The sequence below is a fragment of the Bos indicus x Bos taurus genome, chromosome 29 (assembly GCF_003369695.1).
Source record: "Bos indicus x Bos taurus breed Angus x Brahman F1 hybrid chromosome 29, Bos_hybrid_MaternalHap_v2.0, whole genome shotgun sequence".
Lineage (NCBI taxonomy): Eukaryota > Metazoa > Chordata > Mammalia > Artiodactyla > Bovidae > Bos > Bos indicus x Bos taurus.
Genome location: NC_040104.1, coordinates 10,521,499 through 10,545,101, shown reverse-complemented (window position 1 = coordinate 10,545,101; position 23,603 = coordinate 10,521,499). Strand labels below are relative to the sequence as shown.

At 43.2% G+C, this 23,603-nt stretch overlaps 1 protein-coding gene and 1 long non-coding RNA gene across 2 annotated transcripts in view; one reads left to right on the top strand and one right to left on the bottom strand.

Annotated features, from left to right (window-relative positions):
- Nucleotides 1–1,759: 1,759 nt before the first annotated feature.
- LOC113885953 lies at nucleotides 1,760–14,951 on the bottom strand. The gene is made up of 3 exons (XR_003509357.1): nucleotides 14,913–14,951; nucleotides 3,120–3,260; nucleotides 1,760–2,296 (listed from the first exon to the last, which is right to left on the bottom strand). It is a non-coding gene; the product is annotated as an uncharacterized LOC113885953 (long non-coding RNA).
- INCENP (inner centromere protein) overlaps nucleotides 12,880–23,603 on the top strand; it is a 48,615-nt gene continuing 37,891 nt past the window's right edge. Inside the window, exon 1 of the mRNA XM_027531820.1 lies at nucleotides 12,880–12,991. The gene's annotated coding sequence lies outside the window, so the exon portion shown is untranslated. The remainder of the gene's footprint in view (nucleotides 12,992–23,603) is intronic.

Sequence of the window (23,603 nt, the reverse complement as noted above, 5' to 3'; positions counted from 1 at the left end):
TCAGGCAGCCCTATGGGGAGATCCTTGAGAGAAGCTGTGACTTCCTACTAACAGTCAGCACTGACTCATCATCCACGTGAGTAAGGCAGGGTGGGCACAGATCCTCTGGCCCTAATCAACTTCAGATCAGCTGCATCATGTCTGACATCATGACCACAGCCTCGTGGGGGACTTGGGGCCAGATCTACCCAGACAAGCTGCTCTTGAATTCCTGACCCACAGAAGCAATGTGAGATAATAAATATTTGTCCTTTTTTTTTTTTTTTTAAGTTACTAAGCTTTGATGTAATTTGTTTTGCAGCAATAGATAACTTGTACAATGGTTTTCTTATAATCACCAGTCTAATAACAACAAAAAAATTCTAATTGCTCAAAAGTCTTTAATGATTGTTATTACTCCCACAAACTCTGAGAAAGGCAGATGGTGAAAGGGAAGTCTTAGAGAAGGTGAACTATTTCTTTAATTCAGAGGGATAGATGACAGGGATAAAAAGATATTTCAGATTTCAATGCACAGTGCAGTACTTGCACTCTCAAGTTATAGCTATTTTAAAAACATTCTGGGGACTTCTCTGCTAACACCCTTGTTCCCAGTGCAGAGGACCTGGGTTCGATTCCTGGCCAGGAAACTAAGATCCTGCATGCCACAACCAAGAGTTTTCACGCCACAGCTAAACATTCCCATGTAACTAAGATCTGGCTGCTGCTGCTGCTGCTAAGTCGCTTCAGTCGTGTCCGACTCCGTGTGACCCCATAGATGGCAGCTCACCAGCCTCCCCCGTCCCTGGGATTCTCCAGGCAAGAACACTAGAGTGGGTTGCCATTTCCTTCTCCAATGCATGAAAGTGAAAAGTGAAAGTGAAGTCGCTTCAGTCGTGTTCGACTCTGTGTGACCCCATAGATGGCAGCCCACCAGGGTCCTCCATCCATGGGATTTTCCAGGCAAGAGTACTGGAGTGGGTTGCCATTGCCTTCTTCTAAGATCTGGCCCTGCCAAATAAATAAATATTTTTGAAAAATGAAAACAGCCTGGCAACTCATTTAAGCCTTACAATGTTAGGTTTATAGATACAAACATGGTATATATGTGATTTAGAAAAAAGTTTTGCAGCTTCATAAAGTACTAAAAATATGCTAGCTACTACTCTACACACTCCTGTTATTACTGATCTGTTTTTCCCACTTTAATAAATGGTCACCATTCATTCCTAGAGAAAGTATCAATTTGTGGGCAAATTCATGTTTGATAGTCTTTTCCCACTCCACATACAGAAAAGGAGGGGAGATTTAAAATATTCAAAAAGAAAACAGAACCAAAACACAAAAAAACAAAAAGATAGTTTCTTAGGAGGAAAAGGGGACGACAGAGGATGAGATGGCTGGATGGCATCATCGACTCGATGGACGTGAGTTTGTGTGAACTCTGGGAGTTGGTGATGGACAGGGAGGCCTGGCATGCTGCAATTCATGGGGTCGAAAAGAATTGGACATGACTGAGCGACTGAACTGAACTGATGGAAGTTGTAACAAACACTGACTTCCCCCATGGTCCAGTGGTTAGGACTTGGTGTTTTCACTGCAGAGGGCCCAGGTTCAATCCTTGGTCAGGGAACCAAGATCCTGCAAGCTGTGTAGCACATTCAAAAAATAAACTATAAATTTAAAAAAATTTTTTTCAAAAGAAGATGTGGTACATATATACAATATAATATTACACAGCCATAAAAAGGCCAAAAAATAGGTTTCACTGAGCTCAAAATCAAGGTGTCAACAGGCCTGAATTTATTCTGAAGAGTCCAGGGGAAATCTGTTTCACACAGATGGGGCTGAGTTCAGGATCTTGACATGGGGAGATTATCTAGGATTCTGCAAATGAGTTGATGTGATCACAAGAGTCCTTATAAGGGAAAGGGGGAGATAGATGACTCAGAGGAAATGCTACAGGCCACCTGCATTCCTTGGCTCATGGCCCCTTCCTTCCTCTTCAAAGCCAGCAGTGTAGCATCTTCAAACCTTTCTTTCTGTGACATCCGCTGTTTCCATTGTCAAGATCTCGAACTCAATCCCACCTGTAAATTCCTTTTTGGCATGTAAAATAACATATTCACAGGTTCCTGGAATTAGAATGTAGACATCTCTATGAGCCATTATTCTGCATGGCGGGGGGTGGGGGATGGGTGTCCTCAGAACCACAGATGAGAAGCAGGATGAAATGCACCATGGTGAGTAGGCTGCAGAGCTCCAGGCTCAGACATTCAGCGAAAGCCCCAGATTCATTCCTGAGGGATCCTGGGAACTAAAAGTCTCAAATTAGATGGGATGGAGTTGGAACCCTGCCCAAAGTTGTGGGCTGAACCAGGCCAGGCTAGGGGCTGCTGAACTAAACTGCTGCTGAAACCTGCCTGGGATAAGGTGTATAACAGGCTGCAAGTCCAGAGACTCATCTTGCAGCCCAGGGAGTGAGCCAGGCTGCCTGCTGGCTTCATGCCTGGATCTGTGTCCTCCTACATCACTCACTGGGGCAGCTCAACCATCATAATGAGAGCCAGTTCTGAGCTAGAGCCTTGAGGATGGTAGGAAGGCAAATGCAAAAGCATAAGACCTAGTGGGTTGAGCATGAAAGGAGAGAGACAGGAGAAACATACAAACCCTGAACATGGCCCATAAACCAACATTATGAAACCCTGAAAAGATGTAATACTAAGGCAGTCAATAAAATCAGAAATGAGAATATGAGTTTTAGATGAAATTAGTCAATAAAATAATCTGACAAAGACTTTAAACTGAGCCTGTTTAGTTTTGTTTTACACTTTTAAAAATTATGTTTATTATTATTGTTTACCAATGGGGAGATGCAGGCTATTTACACCAGCAGCTGTAGGGGCAAGGGGAATGCACAGTTAGCAACCTGTATAGGATAGACAACTTAGGCAAAAATAAGACTCTCCAAAACAAAGGACAGTGGTGAGCTTCACTACACGCTAAGCATGCTCAATTTGCCCAAAGATAGACAAAATGGTTCCAGGGGAGTCCTAGGATGCTGAGGTCCTGTTTGAATTTGGGAGAAGGTTACCAACACTACAGTCTGGACTTTGTTAGGAAAATGGGGGGGTCCTTACCGTGGAGGCCATTGTCAGGAAGATCTCGCTGGAATGTCAAGGTCCAAGCTCGAAATGGTTTCTTTGTCAAGTGTATAAACATGTCTTGAGAGGCCACGTCACCCACAGAGAGAATCCAGATGTATCTGGTACAAATTTCATCTGGAAAACAGGACAAAATTTTGTCTTTGAAAGTCAGAGGGGTGTGAAATGTTCAACCCTTCTCTATTCCCACTTTACAGTTTATCCACAGCTTATTAGTTTTTCCATAGTAAAGTTTCTCAGGTCAAAAGTTCTGTTCTATTGTCTTGCAGGGCATTCCAAAGACTCAAATGCTCTCGTCCACTGTAGCCCCAGGGAATGGTCCCATGAATTCTCAACTATGAATTTATAGTTTGTAGAGAGGCAGAGAAACTGCCTCGTTTGAAGACATCAAATCTTTTAAACAGGAAGATCCTCTTTTTACTCAGTAAGGATTTCTTTTTTAAATAGGGAAGAAGTGTACTTTTTTGAGAGAGAAACACGCTCCACAGACAGAGTGCGGGCCATCCCAGAGGGCGCCTGTGGCCTCTTGGCAAGGATTTTAATGAGCATCTACTCTGTACAAATCTTTGGCCGTATTGCATGAGATTTCATAATGCAGTACTTTTCCAGGACCTTTGAGGTTAAACTGCAAGTTTGAGGTGACATTTTGTAGGGGCCCTAGAGTCAGGCATCTCTTGTGACTCAGATGGCAAGAATCCTCCTGCAAAGTGGGAGACCCAGCTCAGATCCCTGGATTGGGAAGATCCCCTGGAGAAGGAAACCGCTCCCCACTGCAGAATTCCTGCCTGGACAGAGGAAGCTGACAGACTATAATCCATGGGATCGCAAAGAGTCAGACACAGCTGAGTGACTTAACACTTTCTAGAATCAGGACCTGAGTTCAAATCCTGACCGCTCCCCAACCACCTCCTCTGGGTCCAGGGCTAGTTGGCTCATCTCTTTGAGACCCTGCGCATATTTGTATAATGGAGATGATGCTAGTAACTACCATATAGGGTGTTGTAAGGATTGAGTAATGCCTGAAAAGTACTAAGCCCCATGCCTGGTACAGGCAGTATCAGGAGATGTTAGTAATATAAAGCAAATATACAGTATCTGAGAAAGAGTTTATGGTGCTGATAAGCTGAAAAGTTGCAAAGAAAGGGCACAATGTGATGGAAGTGTGAGGTCAGAAATCTGAAGGGAAAGTCAGTCAGAAAGCCTTCAAACCACAGGAAGGACATCTCAACAGCAGTAGAAAAGGAGTTATACTTGGAGTATTTCAATATGTGAATCTTTTATTCTGAGAAGCCTTCAATTAACAGCACTGTGTGTCACTGCTTTCTGGTCTTCACTGACCATGGGAGGAAGCAGACAAAAGCTAACCAGTTCAGTTCACGTGGAGACACGTTAAACGTGTTAAACAATGTCAAGTACGTGTAGTAGTGTTAGTCGCTCAGTCGTGTCCGACTCTTTGTGACCCCGAAAACTGTAGCCCGCCAGGCTCCTCTGTCCATGGGATTCTTCAGGCAAGAATACTGGAGTGGATTGCCATTCCCTTCTCCAGAGAATCTTCCCAACCCAGGGATCGAACCCAGGTCTCCTGCATTGCAGGCAGATTCTTTACCATCTGAGCTACAGGGAAGATCCAACATGTACTGAACCAAATTAAAACTACTCTGAGAATAAAGAAGGGGAGGTGTTTCAGTGTTTCATTTTATTTTTAAATTTAATTTTTATTTTATATTGGGCTAAGATGGGCTCGATAAAGGACAGAAATGGTATGGACCTAACAGAAGCAGAAGATATTAAGAAGAGATGGCAAGAATACACAGAAGAACTGTACAAAAAAGATCTTCATGACCCAGATAATCACGATGGTGTGATCACTGACCTAGAGCCAGACATCCTGGAATGTGAAGTCAAGTGGGCCTTAGAAAGCATCACTATGAACAAAGCTAGTGGAGGTGATGGAATTCCAGTTGAGCTATTCCAAATCCTGAAAGATGATGCTGTGAAAGTGCTGCACTCAATATGCCAGCAAATTTGGAAAACTCAGTAGTGGCCACAGGACTGGAAAAGGTCAGTTTTCTTTCCAATCCCAAAGAAAGCCAATGCCAAAGAATGCTCAAACTACTGCACAATTGCACTCATCTCACACACTAGTAAAGTAATGCTCAAAATTCCCCAAGCCAGGCTTCAGCAATATGTGAACCGTTAACTTCCTAATGTTCAAGCTGGTTTTAGAAAAGGCAGAGGAACCAGAGATCAAATTGCCAACATCCACTGGATCATGGAAAAAGCAAGAGAGTTCCAGAAAAACATCAATTTCTGCTTTATTGACTATGCCAAAGCCTTTGACTGTGTGGATCACAATAAACTGTGGAAAATTCTGAAAGAGATGGGAATACCAGACCACCTGATCTGCCTCTTGAGAAATTTGTATGCAGGTCACAAAGCAATAGTTAGAAGTGGACATGGAACAACAGACTGGTTCCAAATAAGAAAAGGAGTATGTCAAGGCTGTATATTGTCACCCTTATGGCAGAAAGTGAAGAGGAACTAAAAAGCCAATTGATGAAAGTGAAAGTGGAGAGTGAAAAAGTTGGCTTAAAGCTCAACATTCAGAAAACGAAGATCATGGCATCTGGTCCCATCACTTTATGGGAAATAGATGGAGAAACAGTGGAAACAGTGTCAGACTTTATTTTTTGGGGCTCCAAAATCACTACAGATGGTGACTGCAGCCATGAAATTAAAAGACGCTTACTCCTTGGAAGAAAAGTTATGACCAACCTAGATAGCATATTCAAAAGCAGAGACATTACTTTGCCAACAAATGTCTGTCTAGTCAAGACTATGGTTTTTCCAGTGGTCATGTATGGATGTGAGAGTTGGACTGTGAAGAAGGCTGAGTGCTGAAGAATTGATGCTTTTGAACTGTGGTGTTGGAGAAGACTCTTGAGAGTCCCTTGGACTGCATGGAGATCCAACCAGTCCATTCTGAAGGAGATCAGCCCTGGGATTTCTTTGGAAGGAATGATGCTAAAGCTGAAACTCCAGTACTTTGGCCACCTCATGCGAAGAGTTGACTCATTGGAAAAGACTCTGATGCTGGGAGGGATTGAGGGCAGGAGGAGAAGGGGATGACAGAGGATGAGATGGCTGGATGGCATCACTGACTTGATGGACGTGAGTCTGAGTGAACTCCGGGAGTTGGTGATGGACAGAGAGGCCAGGTGTGCTGCGATTCATGGGGTCGAAAAGAGTCGGACACGACTGAGTGACTGAACTGAACTGAACTGATAGTTGGTTTACAATGTTGTGTTAATTTCAGGTGCACAGCAACGTGATTCAGTTACACATAAACATATATCCATTCTTTTTCAGATTCTTTTTCCACTTAGATTATTATAGAATATTGAGTAGAGTTCCCGCACATCAGGTCTTTGCTGATTGTCTATTTTATACCTAGTCGTACGTATATGTTAATTCCTAATATGTCCCTCCTCCTACCTTTCCCCTTTGGTAACCATAAGTTTGTTTTCTATGTCCATGCGTCTATTTCTGTTTTGTAAATAAGTTCATTTGTATCTTTTTTTTTTTTTTTTTTGGCCACTCTGGATCTCTGTTGCTGTGTGTGGGCTTTCTCTGGTTGCAGTGCTTCAGGATCAGAGTGTGGGCTCAGTAGTTGTGGCACACGGGCTCAGTTGCTCTGAGGCATGTGGGGTCCTCCTGGACCAAGGATCGAACCCATGTCCCCTTCACTGGCAGGCGAATTCTCAACCACTGGGCCACCAGGGAAGTCCCCATTTGCATCATTATTTTTAAATTCCACACGTAAGTGATATCATATGATACTTGTCTTTCTCTGTCTGACTTACTAGTCTTTGGTTTTAAAATAACATTTCATCTATTTATTGTCCTAGTTGTCTAGTCACTGAGTCATGTCCAACCCTTTGCGACCCCATGTAACTGCAGCATGCCAGGCTCCTCTGTCCTCCACTATCTCACGGAATCTCCGCAAATTCATGTCCACTGAGTTGGTGATGCTATGTGACCTATTTATAATTGTTAACCAGGCTAACCTATATCTAATTTAAAATAGAATATTTGATAATTATACTACAAAGTTTAGCCCTCTCACTCCCACACTCGGTGGAATGCTGCCCCTCTGAACATGTACTGCTAATCTCTAAATGGTTACCAATGGGAAACATCCTTCTACTTGGTTCTGCCTGAAGGATTTAACCAGGATGTCCCCAAAACAGAAGATGCAAACAAAAGAATATGGAAAAGTGTTCAACTTTACTGATAATCAAAGAAACATGTATTAAATACAAGCTCTTATTTTAATTCAATTACTGAAGACTTTGAGTATAACAACGACTAACACAGAAATGGCAGCCCACTCCAGTGTTCTTGCCTGGAGAATCCCAGGGACGGGGGAGCCTGGTGGGCTGCCGTCTATGGGGTCGCACAGAGTCGGACACTACTGAAGCGACTTAGCAGCAGCAGCAGCAACATAGGCAAGGGCCTGGCAGAATGAATCCTTTCAGGAGTTTCCAATGAGTAACAACAATAAAAACTGTATTGTTCTCAAGCTCAACAAGGAAATATTAACTGACATGTGCCACTCACAGGAAGCAATTTCATAGGCAGTAAAAGTGAGGCTCATGGAGTGGTGACATAGTAAAATACACACACACACACACTTGATGAAAGAATATGAGGTGGTTAGGAATGGTTTTTCCAGGAGTCACGTATGGATGTGAGAGCTGGACTATAAACAAAACTGAGCACCGAAGAATTGATGCTTTTGAACTGTGGTGTTGGAGAAGACTCTTGAGAGTCCTTTGGACTGCAAGGAGATCAAACTAGCCAATCCTAAAGGAGATCAGTCTTGAATATTCATTGGAAGGACTGATGCTGAAGCTGAAACTCCAATACTTTGGCCACCTGATGCAAAGAGCTGACTCACTAGAAAAGACCCTGATGCTGGGAGAGATTGAAGGAGAAGGGGACGACAGAGAATGAGATGGTTGGATGGCATCACTGACTCGATGGACATGAGTTTGAGCAAGCTCCAGGAGTTGGTGATGGACAGGGAAGCCTGGCGTGCTGCAGTCCATGGGGTCGCAGAGAGTCGGACATGACTGAGTGACTGAACGGAACTGAAGGATGCCATGGTTACAGTTGTGCCTAAAAAAAATACCCAGAAGGAGTCGTAGGAAGAAATACAGCCACAGTGTGATGAGGTGGTGAGGTTAGCGATCACTTCCTATTTCTGTTTGTCTCAAAGTTCCTACAATGAATGTGCCCTATTTGTAAATATTTTCTTTCACTTTATAGTTTATCTTAAAATTTTTATTTTAATTATGTAAAAACCTCGTGGTCAAACATCAGAGCTCTCAGTCCCCAGTTCCTATGTGAGTGGAAAAAATCACAGCTCTCAAGGTGACAAAAACTCGGGTTGCAGGAATAGTAGAATGACTATACCATTCTCCTGAAAGATTATAGAACATTCCTAACAGCCTACCTGGTGAAAAAGGTTTTGCGAGTAATATGTACTTATCTTTGGGAAAATATGTACTAACCCACCAGAGCTTCTTAGTGTAGCAGAAACTTTATAATCTTAAAGTTTTTTCTTTTTTTTAAAAAAATTCATTTATTTGGCTGCATCAGGTCTTAGTTGGGATCTTTCCTTGTGCAGGCTTAGTGGCTCTGCAGCATGTGGGATCTTAAGTTTCCTGACCAGGCATTGACCCCACGTCCCCTGCTTTGCAACGTGGATGCTTAACCACAGGATCACCAGGAAAGTTCAAACAGGTTTTTTTTTTTCCTTATTTCACCCTCTCCCCCTGGTTAAACTTTTCCGAGGAAATGAGATTTTTCAGGCATAACTCCAAGTTCTGGAGAGACGTCACGGCACAAACCCCTTCCCCTTCAGGTGGTCGTGGTTTCCTGATCCTTGTAGGTAGAAATTCCCTGGGCTCCTACTTTATTCCAGAGCACACACAGTGCCCAGGGAGTGCCCGGAATGCCCCTACTCTCTGGGAAGAGTCCAAGATTCACTTTTATTTGGCTCTTTGAAGAAAAGAGGCAGAGTCTACAAGAGAGAGCAAAATGGGTCATTATTGGTAAAACAGAATATAAGTACAGTCTTATGACTGAAAGGTGTTGGGAATCATACTCTGACTTGTATATACCCAGTAAATCTTGCAAGAGGATGAAGTTTTTTGTTTTTTTTTTAAGTATGTCTTTTTTTCAGACAATATAATATAAGAGACAGATAAAGTGAAGAATGCCAACTGCTGTCAGGAACATGTTGCTTGTTAAAACTGGAATCTTGGGACTTCCTTGGGAGTCCAGTGGCTAAAAAGATCCCACATGCCACAACTAAGACCTGGTGCAGCTAAATAAATAAATGAATAAATATTTTAAAAAGAGAAAAAGCTGGAGGGACTTCCCTGGTGGTCCGGTGGTTAAGACTCCATGCCCTCAGTGCAGGGGTCATAGGTCCCATCCCTGGTGAGGGAACTAAGATCCCATATACCAAGTAGTACAGTAAAACAAAACCAAAAAAAGCTGGAATCTTGTTTAAAGAGAAGAAAAGAAAAGCCAGCATTATCTGAGTGACTATTGCTAATAGTCATACAATGTCCTTTAAAACTGCGCACAGGGATTAGTCCCTTTGCCAAAGAGCCACTGAGTAAATAAAAACAGGAATTCCAGTGTCTCGGGTTTCTCCTGGGGATGATTTTTGTTGTTTTTCAGTCACTCAGTCATGTCCGACTCTTTGCTACTCCATGGACTGCAGTACACCAGGCTTCCCTGTCCTTCACTATCTCCCAGAGTTTGCTCAAACTCATGTCCTTTGAGTCAGTGATGCCATCCAATCATATTATCCTCTGTCGCCCCCTTCTCCTCCTGCCCTCAATCTTTCCCAGCATCAGAATCTTTTCCAGTGAATCAGCTCTTTGCATCAGGTGGCCAAGGTATTGGAGCTTCAGTTTCAGCATCAGTTCTTCCAATGAATACTCAGGGTTTATGATTACCTCTCCCTTAACTGCGCTCTCTGCATTTGCTGATTCTGAGCACACTGACTCATGAGCCCACACAGCAGCTGCCTACACCATCCTGTAGGATTTAACCTACCTCTTACTGGTACAGCAGGTTAACATTCACAGAAGGAAAAATTTTCTCTCTTTCCCACCCCCACTTGACTCCTAAGCCTCCAGAATGTTTTATCATCTAGAAATCCAAGTTACAAATCTTCTCCTAGGAAGTTCTTTGCCAGTTCAGCTTTAGAAGACCTACTTCCCCACTCTCACTATTTTCTCTAGCAGCCCAGAAATGTGTTCAACCTCCAGCATCTCTTGAGGGGAGCCAGTCACAGGCAGAAGAGTTCTTTTGTAGAGGAACTTCAGTCACATTGGCTAGTTCCTTAAGGCAGTGGTTTCCAAGGCTGATGTGTGGGCTGGGTTTGGTGAGTGACAAGGATTCTATTGATTTGGGCAAAATGATAAAAATAAGAACAAGGCAAGTGTTTTTCAAAAAGGAATTTATCTAGCTGTGATGGATTCTGAGATTGCATACTCTTTTATTTTTTGAGTTAAAATGTCTTTTATAATAGTAGGGTCATAATAAGTGATAGATTTTTTTAAAAGACATGCATATTTGCTCAGTAAAATCAATACAATGTACATTTTTTGTTAATTTACAATTTTGTGAAATCCAAAAGTCCAGAGAACAATTGCTTTCATGGATTTCATCAAAGATTTAATATGAGATAATGGTATTTAATGAGACTTAATAGCATTTCATTCCAATGAGGAAAGTTCTGAATAACCTGTCTTTGTACACTCAAAAAGTCAGCCTACTTGGAAGCAACCACAGTGTCCTTCAGCAGATGAATAGATAAATAATAGATAAATTCCATTTTCTGCAGTCCATCAGAAAATGGTTTATTCAGTACTAAAAAGAAATGAACTATCAGGGCCTGAAAAGACATGGAGGAAACTTAAATCCATATTATGAGCTGAAAGAAGCCAATCGGAAAAGTCTGTGTATTCTGCGCCTCCAACTATATGACATTCTGGTAAAGGCCAAACTTTGAAGATGATAAAAATAATCGTGGTTGTCGGGGGTTGTAGGCAGGGGTAATGACTAGGCAAAGCATGAGGATTCTCAGTACTCTGTTTGATATGTATCATTTTGACACATATCATTACAATTTTAGCTAAACCCTACAACACCAAGAGTGAACCCTAATGTCTAAGCGATAGACCTCTAAGCTTAGAAGTCTATAGACTTCTTTTTTTTTCTTCTATAGACTTCTTTTTTAAATATAGAAGTCTATAGACTTCTGGTGATAATGGTGTGTCAGTGTAAGTTCATTAATTATAATAAGTGGACCATTTGATCAGGGATATTAATAACTGGGAAGGCTAAGCATATGGAGGGGCAGAAGGTATATGGGAAATCTCTATATTTTTCACTCAAGTTTGTTGTGAACCTAAAAATTCACTTAAGAATAAAGTCTTTTTTAAAAAAGTCAACTTACCAAGCAAAATTAATGATTAGTTACAGCCGCTGTGGGGGAGCAGAGATCTCTGGTCAAGACCAGAACACCAGTTTCTTAAGCCTAAAGCTTTAAATCTTCAGAGATCACCTCTCATATAGCTGATAAAGTTGACTTTGATGCTTTCTAGTCCTGGCCCTACCACTAACTTGACATATAACCTTGAACTAGCCACTTACAGGTCTGGTCCATTTCCTCAGGCTGCAAAGAGTCCTTTCCAGATCTTAAATTCTGTAACTTAATAAGTTAATGATCTGCAAGTTCAACATATTAAGAAAAACAGAGGATTCCTCCTGGGTAAGGGATCAATGCTGGGGAAATTCAAACTAATTATAGAAAGCAGCAATATACTCAGTGAAACTAAAAACTGGAAACACACAATTTTTCTTATTGCCCTAAATGGTCATGACTTATAAGTTGTTATTCTAGAGTGGTTTGGTATTGAGAGGAAAACTAAGAAGATATTCCTACCCCATCCCCTCCCCTCTCCCTATTCACTGACTTCTAGTAAGTGAGAAATCCCATGGACAGAGGGTCCTCTCAGGTTACACTCCATGGGGTCACAAAGAGTCAGACAAGCATGCATGTTAAGTCGCTTCAGTCGTGTCCAACTCTTTGCAACCCCATGGACTGTAGCTTGCCAGGCTCCTCTGTCCATGGGATTCTCCAGGCAAGAATACTGAAGTAGGTTGCCATGCCCTCCTCCAGGGGATCGTCCCAACTCAGGGATGGAACCTGTATCTTCTGTGTCTCCTGCATTGCAGGCGGATTCTTTACCACTGAGCCACCTGGTAATCCTGAAGAGTCAGACAGGACTTAACAACTAAAACAAAATAAGTGAGGCATTGTTTTCAAAGGGCAGTGGATCCAAATGCAGTCACTGCCTCTTAGTGGACACACAGAGTGGGGTTCATCTCTAGATTCAGAGATTTCAACTCAGTTGCCCAGCAGCTGTAAGAATCGTTAAGGCTGGAGGGGCCTTAAACAGCTGGCTGTTTCACTTCCTTTACTTTGCGATGGGGATGTTGACACTTGAAGTCACATGGTGGGGCCCAGGGTTTTTTGTCTCAAGTCCAGGGACCATCCCCCTGCATCACATGGCAGCTTCATAGGGCTGCACAAACTCTGCCTATTTCTGTAAACATCTTGAGTGTTGGGGAACTACCTTTGGCAGGAAAAGAAAGATACCTCTCCATGTCAATTGGTCTCCCACTGAAACAGGAGGAGGATGCCTCAGACACAGCCATGTGACCTGTGGACCTGAAAAATATTCACAGCCTAAAAGGTGAGAGTTATGTTTATTCAATGGGAATTTTTAGGACTTCAGATCCAGGAGACAGCATCTCAAGTAGCCCTAAGAGAACTGCTCTGAGGAGGCAAGGGAGGAGCCAGGTTGCATAGAAGTTCTGCAACAAAGGGCAGTAGTCTGAACATTAAAAGATTGTTGTGAATTAAAGGAAAACCAACCTGCCAATGCAGGAGATGCAAAAGACTCGTTCGATCCCTGGGTAGGGAAGATCCTCTGAAGGAGGAAATGGCAACCCACTCCAATATTATTCCCTGAGAAATCCCATGGACAGAGGAACCTGACAGGCTACAGTCCATGGGGTTGCAAATAGTTAGATGCAACAGAGCAAACACACACACACAAAGCAGCAAAATACCAGATATCTCAAGTTAAGGAATTTAGTGCTTTCCTATGTATAGGAAAAATCAAGGGTTTCTGTTGGAGAAGGAAATGGCAACCTACTCCAGGATTCTTGTCTGGAGAATCCCATGGACAGAGGAGCCTGGTGGGCTATAGTCCATGGAGTCACAAAGAGGTGGACACGACTGACCAAATAACACACACACACACAAGAGTCTCTGTTCACTTAACTCATTCCTGGGATATGCACCTATGCAGGATATTCCCTATATGTCACCTATCTGGGGCCAGTAAACTGTGTTTTCCCATCCCGAGTTTCCTCAGGGCTCACCATGGGGAGTGGCTGCAGTCTGATGGCTGCTAGATGGCAGGTATTCTTTCCTTCCTGAGTTCCCTCAGGACTCACCAGCTTACCATCCATAATGGTTACAATTGCTGATGACTGTGACATCCTTTGTTTACTGATATGGCAGGAATTATTCCATTTCTCAGGCCTGATAAGGCTAACACAGAGGGAGAAGGTTATGGAACATGAAGGCAGAGATGGGATGTGCCAGGATGCCCAGCAAACCACCAGACATCAGGAGAGCAGCAGGTAACAGCTTCTCCCTCAAAGCCCTGAGAAGGGGCCAATGCTGCCAAGCCCATCTTGAACTTCAGACCTCCAGAATGATGAGACAATACATTTTTGTCATTTAAGCCACTCAGTTTGTGGTACTTTGTTATGGCAGTGCTAGCAAATTCATAACAGATTTTGCAGAGCTTTCTCCATCAAACACCTTCCAGCTGTCAAATAGACTTTGATTTTGCAGGACCAGACGAAGCTGCCTTTTCTCCAAAGTATCCAATGATTGAAATTTCAAATCATGGAAAGGTCACGTGTACTTAGAATTTCAGAATCATTCATTGCGGGACTTCCCTGGTGGCCCAATGGCTACCAAGTGCTACCAGGCTCAGCACTCCCAATGCAGGGGCTTGGGTTCGATCCCTGGTCAGGAAACTAGATTCCCACATGCCTCAACGAAGAGTTCAAATGCCTCAAGTAAGACTTTGAATGCCTCAACTAAAGAGCCTGCATGCCGCAATGAAGATCAAAGATCCCATGTGCTGAAACTAAGACACGGAGCAGCCCAATAAATAAATAAAAATAAATATTTTCTAGAAAAGAATAATTAGTTGGAAGGAACATAGTCTAATGACAGAATGAGTAGGAATCCTTCTACAGTATCTCCTTCAGCCAGGGACAGAAAAGAATCCTATATCCCAGGATGCCCCTGCTGGTCCAGTGGTTAAGAATCCATCTGGCAATAAAGCAGACACAGATTCGATCCCCGATCTGGGAAGATCCCACGTATCTCAGGGCAACTGAGCCAGTGAGCCATAACTACTGAGCCCAATCTCTAGAGCCAGTGCTCCACCATAAGAGAGCCCCCCGCAATGAGAAGCCCACACACTGCAATGAAGAGTAACTCCCACTTTCCACAACTAGAGAAAGCCTGCGCACAGCAACAAAGACCCAGCACAGCCAAAAGAAAGAAAAGAAAGAAAGAGAACTCACTCAGTCGTGTCCGACTCTTCGCGACCCCATGGACTGTAGCTGACCAGGCTCCGCCATCCATTGGATTTTCCAGCTAAGAATAGTGGAATGGGTTGCCATTTCCTTCTCCAGGGAATCTTCCAGATCAAAAATAATAAATAAGTAAAATTAAAAGAAAAAAAAAAAGACTTCTGTATTCCTGCTGCTGCTGCTGCTAAGTTGCTTCAGTCCTGTCTGACTCTGTGCAACCCCATAGACAGCAGCCCACCAGGCTCCCCCGTCCCTGGGATTCTCCAGGCAAGAACACTGTATCCCTAGGACACAAAAAAGGCAGAACAGTCCAGATGAGATACTCTGTAATAGAATAGAGATGTCGCCTTAGAACTCAGCAAAGGATTAGCACACTCAACCACCTTCCATACTTGAAGCTACAGACGAGCTCCTTATGAACCTTAAATGAGGTAACTGGGGTTGCCATCCATGACCTTGACTCTACGATCATGTATAAGGGACTAAAGCAGAGACAAGCCAAGTCCCCCGAGCAAAGCAAAAGGAACATCAGGAAGCAAACGCTTCCTGTCCAAGGGCTATACGGGGAAGGATGAGTTTTAGTCACCAACTTTAAGCAGTTCCTGTTCCAAAGAGGTATTTTTCCAGCTAGGATGGTTTACTCAGGACCAGCAGAGAATTGCAATTTAGGGTCAGCCACTATGGTGAGCTATATGCAAGTCCCCACATGGTAAGGGAAAGGAGATAATTTTTTATGGAGAAGAAAAGGAAGTTGGTGGGTTTCCCTGGTGGCTCAGCCAGTAAAGAATCCTACTGCAATGCGGGAGACCTGGGATGATCCCTGGGTCTAGAAATTTCCCGTGGAGAAGGAAATGGCAACGGGTGCTCCAGGATTCTTGCCTGGGAGGAGTCTTTTCTTTCTGTTCGGCTCTGCTGTTCTTGCAGGGTGTGAGAGCTCCCCCTGCTGGTCTCCCAACTCTATTTAACTGAGGTATCTATTAAGAGTAACTTTTTAATCTCTTAGGTATGTACTCAGGGAACATGACAGACTTTACCTATTTCTGATTCCATTGGCAAGAGTCTCTCTGTTATAAGCTGGATGCATCAGGCTGTCGTAGCTGGCTGCCATTAACCATTCATCCAAATCCCCATGCTAATTAGCAGCACATGGGACTACAGCGTGGCTTCTGCTGTACATTAAAGAGAGAAATTAAAAGACGCTTACTCCTTGGAAGAAAAGTTATGACCAACCTAGATAGCATATTGAAAAGCAGAGACATTACTTTGCCAACACAGGTCCGTCTAGTCAAGGCTATGGTTTTTCCAGTGGTCATGTATGGATGTGAGAGTTGGACTGTGCAGAAAGCTCACCGCTGAAGAATTGATGCTTTTGAACTGTGGTGTTGGAGAAGACTCTTGAGAGTCCCTTGGACTGCAAGGAGATCCAACCAGTCCATTCTGAAGGAGATCAGCCCTGGGATTTCTTTAGAAGGAATGATGCTAAAGCTGAAACTCCAATGACCAAACTTTGGCCACCTCATGCAAAGAGTTGACTCATTGGAAAAGACTCTGATGCTGGGAGGGATTGAGGGCAGGAGGAGAAGGGGACGACAGAGGATGAGAGGGCTGGATGGCATCACTGACTCGATGGACGTGAGTCTGAGTGAACTCCAGGAGTTGGTGATGGACAGGGAGGCCTGGCGTGCTGCGATTCATGGGGTCGCAAAGAGTCGGACACAACTGAGCGACTGAACTGAACTGAGAGAGAGAAATGCACTTGATTGTATCCAGCCTAAAACTGGCTGCCCAAAAACTAGGATTCCTCAAACTAAATCGTCAATAAATGAGCTTCTGATTGTGATTTCATTCACTGCCTGAGGGAGACTACACAGAAAACACTTACTCAAGGATTTAGTTTGGTGAGCTTTATTCTTTACTGCATGAGGATCAAGAAGCATTCTTGTAATAAATTTCCCTTGCACACTTCCTAGTTCATATAAATGAGTTTCTCAGCCATTATGATCAGAAGGTGACAACAAAAAGAGTGATTCTTTGAGACTTCAATATACAGGCCGCCCAAATAAAACACAGTTGTGGAGAACTTTGGCTACCAGCTGTGATGGAACTAGTACAGAATAAGCCCTCCTATGGTAAACAGCAGTAAAGCTGGAGTGAAACGTATGAGCAACTCTTTTTAGGCATTAGACCACAGGAGGAGGCAGACTGTTGTCCTGAAGAGAAGGGGCACACCTGGGGTTGAGCCCCAGGACCACTCTGTCTTCCTGGGGTGCTGCCAGCTGGCACCTTAAGTAGCTGAGGAAGCAGATATCAGATCTAGGAGCAGGTGGGGTGACTGGAATTTCAGAGCATGGGCAGACATTTGTGCGGTCCTCTACAAGGTAGGGAAGATGTGGAGCAAGCGAAATTAGAATCAGTTTTGGGAGGGTGAAATGGTGCAAGCACTCTGGAAAACTGTGTTTTATAAAGTTATACATACACTGGCTATATGCCTCAGCATTTTCATAATAACAGACATATGGAAAAGTCGTATCCCAAATATCCCCATCAGCAGAATTAAGATTGCAAAATATTCGTAAGTTGTATTAATACTTTTATACAGCAGTAGGAAGAATGAAGGAACCAGAGCCACAAATAACAGCATGGATGAATCTCACATAATATTGAGCAAAAGATGCCAGACACAAGAGCAAACTGTATAACACTTTATTTTTTAAAAAACACAAACTTTTATTTTTTAAAAAACAAAAGTACGTTGAGAGATGCAGGTGTTTCGGTGGTAAACCTATACAGTAGTCCCCCTTATCTGTGGGGGATAGTTTCCAAGACCACCAGTGGAGGTCTAAAATCTCAGACAGTACCAAAGCATATACCAGGTTTTTTTCTACACACACATACCTATGATAAAGATTAAATTATAAATTAAGCACAGTAATGGTTTGACAACAATAATAGAACAATTACAGCAATCTATTCTAATAAAGCTATATGAATATGGTCTTTCTCTCTCAAAATATCTTATTGTACAAATGTAATGCCTTTTCCATCGTAACTAAGCAGTTCTTGGGCACTGTAGGCTGAAACGTTTACAGTTTGAGGTGTGACAGCGAACTAGCAAGAGTTTCTTTTTTCTTCTTCACAATTTCACAGATAGAAGAGTCATTCTTACCAAAGATCTTAGTAACCTGTGTATTTTTTTTTTCTTTATTAAGAACTTTCACATTTTCACTTAAAGGAAGCACTTTGTGGCTTTTCTTTGTCGTATCTGAATTGCCAGCATCACTACTCTGGTGCCTTGAGGCCATTATTAAGTAAAATTAGGGCCACTTGAACACTGAGCACTTTGATGCCTGGACAATTAATCCAATCAACCAAGACAGTAAGTAGCTAAATGGGTGGGGTACACGGGAAAGGGATGAATCTTGGCACCAGATGGATACAGCAGGTGGTGCAAGATTTCAACACCCCACTCTGAACACAGCACAATTTAAAACTTATGAATTATTTACTTCTGGAATTTTCCATGTAATATTTTTAGACTGCATCTGACCCCGAATAACTGAGATCTTGTAAAATGAAACCATGGATAAGGAGAGACTACTGTACAAGCAATCAATGATTACCATATATTTTTTTAAAGGCTTTACTTTGGGAAAGGGAGCAAGTGGGCTTCCGGGAGGCTAGCGAAGCTCTATTTCTTAACCTGGGACGTGCTTTTTAAGGAATGATTTTAACAAAATAATAAGCTGTATATCTCTGTTTTGTGCCTTTTTCTAGATGTGTGCTCTATTTCACAATTAAACTGTTGGAAGGGAGGAATGAAGGGACATCCTCATTCAGGATAATTTTAGGGGTCCAAGAAGCCAGGATTTGCCCCCAGGTCCATACACCACCCGCAGCATGAAGCCCCAGCCTGGGTAGCGTGTCCTTCGCTGGTCGCCGGATCCTCTGGCACAAACTGTCTACAAAGTAAAATGCCTAGAACGGCGCTTGGCAGCGCAGCACTCTGAACTGCCAATCAGCGGCTTCTAATCACCTGCGCCTGCGCAGAGGCGCCTGCGGCAGACTCGGTTACGCCTGCGCAGTCTGCGCTGCTGGGCTTTAACTCGTCCAGGGGCAGCTGGAGCAAGGGAATCGATGGCAGCTGGCCTGTGGGCAGAGTATTAGTATTTGGCCAGGAGGTGCAGTTGCATGTCCGCTGAACCGAGTTGCAGGCTACTAAAGGGGTACCCATGTTTAGTTCCAGAAATGTTCTAACTTGTGCTGTGCTTAGTCACTGTCGTGTCCAACTCTTTGTGACCCCATGGACTGTAGCCCGCCAGGCTCCTCTGTCCATGGGGATTCTCCAGGCAAGAATACTAGAGTGGGTTGCCATGCCCTTCTCCATGGGATCTTTCCAATCCAGGGGTGGAACCCAGGTCTTGTGAATTGCAGGCGGATTCTTTACTGTCTGAGCCACCAGGATTCTAAAATAGGGATCAGCAAACTTCTATAGAGGATTGACAGTAAATAGTTTAGGCTTTGTGGGCTATGAGGCAAAATCTCCTATATTACACAGGTACTTTAGTAAGCAAAGAAAAACTTATCTACAGCTAAAGTTGATGTAATTCAATATAAAGCAATAAAGATTAAAAAATTTAAGGGAACAGGCCTACTAATAGAATTGTAGTTTGAGGTTGGGACGTGGAGGATAATATTTTCTTAATTGTGGCTCATAGTTAAGTTTGAGCGAATGCCAGGAGATAGTGAAGGACAGGGAAGCCTGGAGTGCTGCCGTCCATGGGGTCACAAAGCGTCCGACATGACTGAATGGCTGAACAACAATAATCATTAAAATTCAAATATGATGTTCACCTGTAAATGCAGATACAGTGAGATTTTTACCCATTCCTTTTTAAAGTGTCTTTTCACACAGATATGTAATGCCAGATATTGATAATCTGAGATGATTTCAGTTGACCATATTCATCACCAGAAAATGGGCTTCCCTAGTGGATCAGTTCCACAGGTTGGTAGGTGCCCAGTATGCTACTGGAGATCAGTGGAAAATAACTCTAGAAAGAATGAAGGGACGGAGCCAAAGCAAAAACAACACCCAGTTGTGGATGTGACTGGTGATTAAAGCAAGGTCTGATGCTGTAAAGAGCAATATTGCATAGGAACCTGGAATGTTAGGTCCATCAGATCAGATCAGTCGCTCAGTCATGTCCAACTCTTTGCAACCCCATGAATCGCAGCACTCCAGGCCTCTCTGTCCATCACCAACTCCCGGAGTTCACTGAGACTCACGTCCATCGAGTCAGTGATGCCGTCCAGCCCTCTCATCCTCTGTCGTCCCCTTCTCCTCTTGCCCCCAATCCCTCCCAGCATCAGAGTCTTTTCCAATGAGTCAACTCTTCGCATGAGGTGGCCAAAGTACTGGAGTTTCAGCTTTAGCATCATTCCTTCCAAAGAAATCCCAGGGCTGATCTCCTTCAGAATGGACTGGTTGGATGTCCTTGCAGTCCAAGGGACTCTCAAGAGTCTTCTCCAGCACCACAGTTCAAAAGCATCAATTCTTCAGCACTCAGCCTTCTTCACAGTCCAACTCTCACATCCATACATGACCACTGGAAAAACCATAGCCTTGACTAGACAGACATTTGTTGGCAAAGTAATGTCTCTGCTTTTAAATATGCTATCTAGGTTGGTCATAACTTTCCTTCCAAGGAGTAAGCGTCTTTTAATTCATGGCTGGAGTCACCATCTGCAGTGATTTTGGAGCCCCAAAAAATAAAGTCTGACACTGTTTCCACTGTTTCCCCATCTATTTCCCATGAAGTGATGGGACCAGATGCCATGATCTTCATTTTCTGAATGTTGAGCTTTAAGCCAACTTTTTCACTCTCCTCTTTCACTTTCATCAAGAGGCTCTTTAGTTCCTCTTCACTTTCTGCCATAAGGGTGGTGTCATATGCATATCTGAGGTGATTGATATTTCTCCCAGCACTCTTGATTCTAGCTTCTGTTTCTTCCAGTCCAGCGTTTCTCATGATGTACTCTGCATATAAGTTAAATAAGCAGGGTGACAATATACAGCCTTGACGAACTCCTTTTCCTATTTGGAACCAGTCTGTTGTTCCATGTCCAGTTCTAACTGTTGCTTCCTGACCTGCATACAGATTTCTCAAGAGGCAGGTCAGGTGGTCTGGTATTCCCATCTCTTTCAGAATTTTCCACAGTTTATTGTGATCCACACCGTCAAAGGCTTTGGCATAGTCAATAAAGCAGAAATAGATGCTTTTCTGGAACTCTCTTGCTTTTTCCATGATCCAGCAGATGTTGACAATTTGGTCTCTGGTTCCTCTGCCTTTTCTAAAACCAGCTTGAACATCTGGAAGTTCACGGTTCAGGTACTGTTGAAGCCTGGCTTGGAGAATTTTGAGCATTACTTTAGTAACATGTGAGATGAGTGCAATTGTGCGGTAGTTTGAGCATTCTTTGACATTGCCTTTCTTTGGGATTGGAAAGAAAACTGACCTTTTCCAGTCCTGTGGCCACTGCTGAGTTTTCCAAATTTGCTGGCATATTGAGTGCAGCACTTTCACAGCATCATCTTTCAGGATTTGGAATAGCTCCACTGGAATTCCATCACCTCCACTAGCTTTGTTCGTAGTGATGCTTTCTAAGGCCCACTTGACTTCACATTCCAGGATGTCTGGCTCTAGGTCAGTGATCACACCATCGTGATTATCTGGGTCATGAAGATCTTTTTTGTACAGTTCTTCTGTGTATTCTTGCCATCTCTTCTTAATATCTTCTGCTTCTGTTAGGTCCATACAATTTCTGTCCTTTATCAAGCCCATCTTTGCATGAAATGTTCCTTTGGTATCTCTGATTTTCTTGAAGAGATCCCTAGTCTTTCCCATTCTGTTGTTTTCCTCTATTTCTTTGCATTGATTGCTGAAGAAGGCTTTCTTATCTCTTCTTGCTATTCTTTGGAACTCTGCATTCAGATGTTTATATCTTTCCTTTTCTCCTTTGCTTTTCACTTCTCTTCTTTTCACAGCTATTTGTAAGGCCTCCCCAGACAGCCATTTTGCTTTTTTGCATTTCTTTTCCATGGGGATGGTCTTGATCCCTGTCTCCTGTACAGTGTCACGAACCTCCATCCATAGTTCATCAGGCACTCTATCTATCAGATCTAGGCCCTTAAATCTATTTCTCACTTTCACTGTATAATCATAAGGGATTTGATTTAGGTCATACCTGAATGGTCTAGTGGTTTTCCCTACTTTCTTCAATTTCAGTCTGAATTTGGCAATAAGGAGTTCATGGTCTGAGCCATAGTCAGCTCCTGGTCTTGTTTTTGCTGACTGTATAGAGCTTCTCCATCTTTGGCTGCAAAGAATATAATCAATCTGATTTCAGTGTTGACCATCTGGTGATGTCCATGTATAGAGTCTTCTCTTGTGTTGTTGGAAGAGAGTGTTTTCTATGACCAGTGCATTTTCTTGGCAAAACTCTATTAGTCTTTTCCCTGCTTCATTTCGTATTCCAAGGTCAAATTTGCCTGTTACTCCAGGTGTTTCTTGACTTCCTACTTTTGCATTCCAGTCCCCTATAATGAAAAGGACATTTTTTGGGGTGTTAGTTCTAAAAGGTGTTGTAGGTCTTCATAGAACCATTCAACTTCAGCTTCTTCAGCATTACTGGTTGGAGCACAGACTTGGATTACTGTGATATTGAATGGTTTGCCTTGGAAATGAACAGAGATCATTCTGTTGTTTTTGAGATTGCATCTAAGTACTGCATTTCGGACTCTTTTGTTGACCATGATGGCCACTCCATTTCTTCTGAGGGATTCCTGCCCGCAGTAGTAGATATAATGATCATCTGAGTTAAATTCACCCATTCCAGCCCATTTCAGTTAGCTGATTCCTAGAATTTCGACATTCACTCTTGCCATCTCTTGTTTGACCACTTCCAATTTGCCTTGATTCATGGACCTGACATTCCAGGTTCCTATGCAATATTGCTCTTTACAGCATTGGACCTTGCTTCTATCACCAGTCACATCCACATCTGGGTATTCTTTTTGCTTTGGCTCCATCCCTTCATTCTTTCTGGAGTTATTTCTCCACTGATCTCCAGTAGCATATTGGGCACCTACTGACCTGGGGAGTTTCTCTTTCAGTATCCTATCATTTTGCCTTTTCATACTGTTCATGGGGTTCTCAAGGCAAGAATACTGAAGTGGTTTGCCATTCCCTTCTCTAGTGGACCACATTCTGTCAGATCTCTCCCCATGACCAGCCCGTCTTGGGTTGCCCCACAGGCATGGCTTAGTTTCATTGAGTTAGACAAGGCTGTGGTCCTAGTGTGATTAGATTGACTAGTTTCTGTGAGTATGGTTTCAGTGTGTTTGCCCTCTGATGCCCTCTTGCAACACCTACCATCTTACTTGGGTTTCTCTTACCTTGGGCGTGGGGTATCTCTTCACGGCTGCTCCAGCAAAGCACAGCCATTGCTCCTTACCTTACGAGGGGTATCTCCTCACCGCCGCCCTTCCTGACCTTCAACGTGGGATAGCTCCTCTAGGCCCTCCTGCACCCGCGCAGCCACAGTTCCTCGGGTGTGGGGTTGCTCCTCTCGTCACCATCCCTCCCTGCTGCTGTCCCTGACCTCGGACGTGGGGTAACTCCT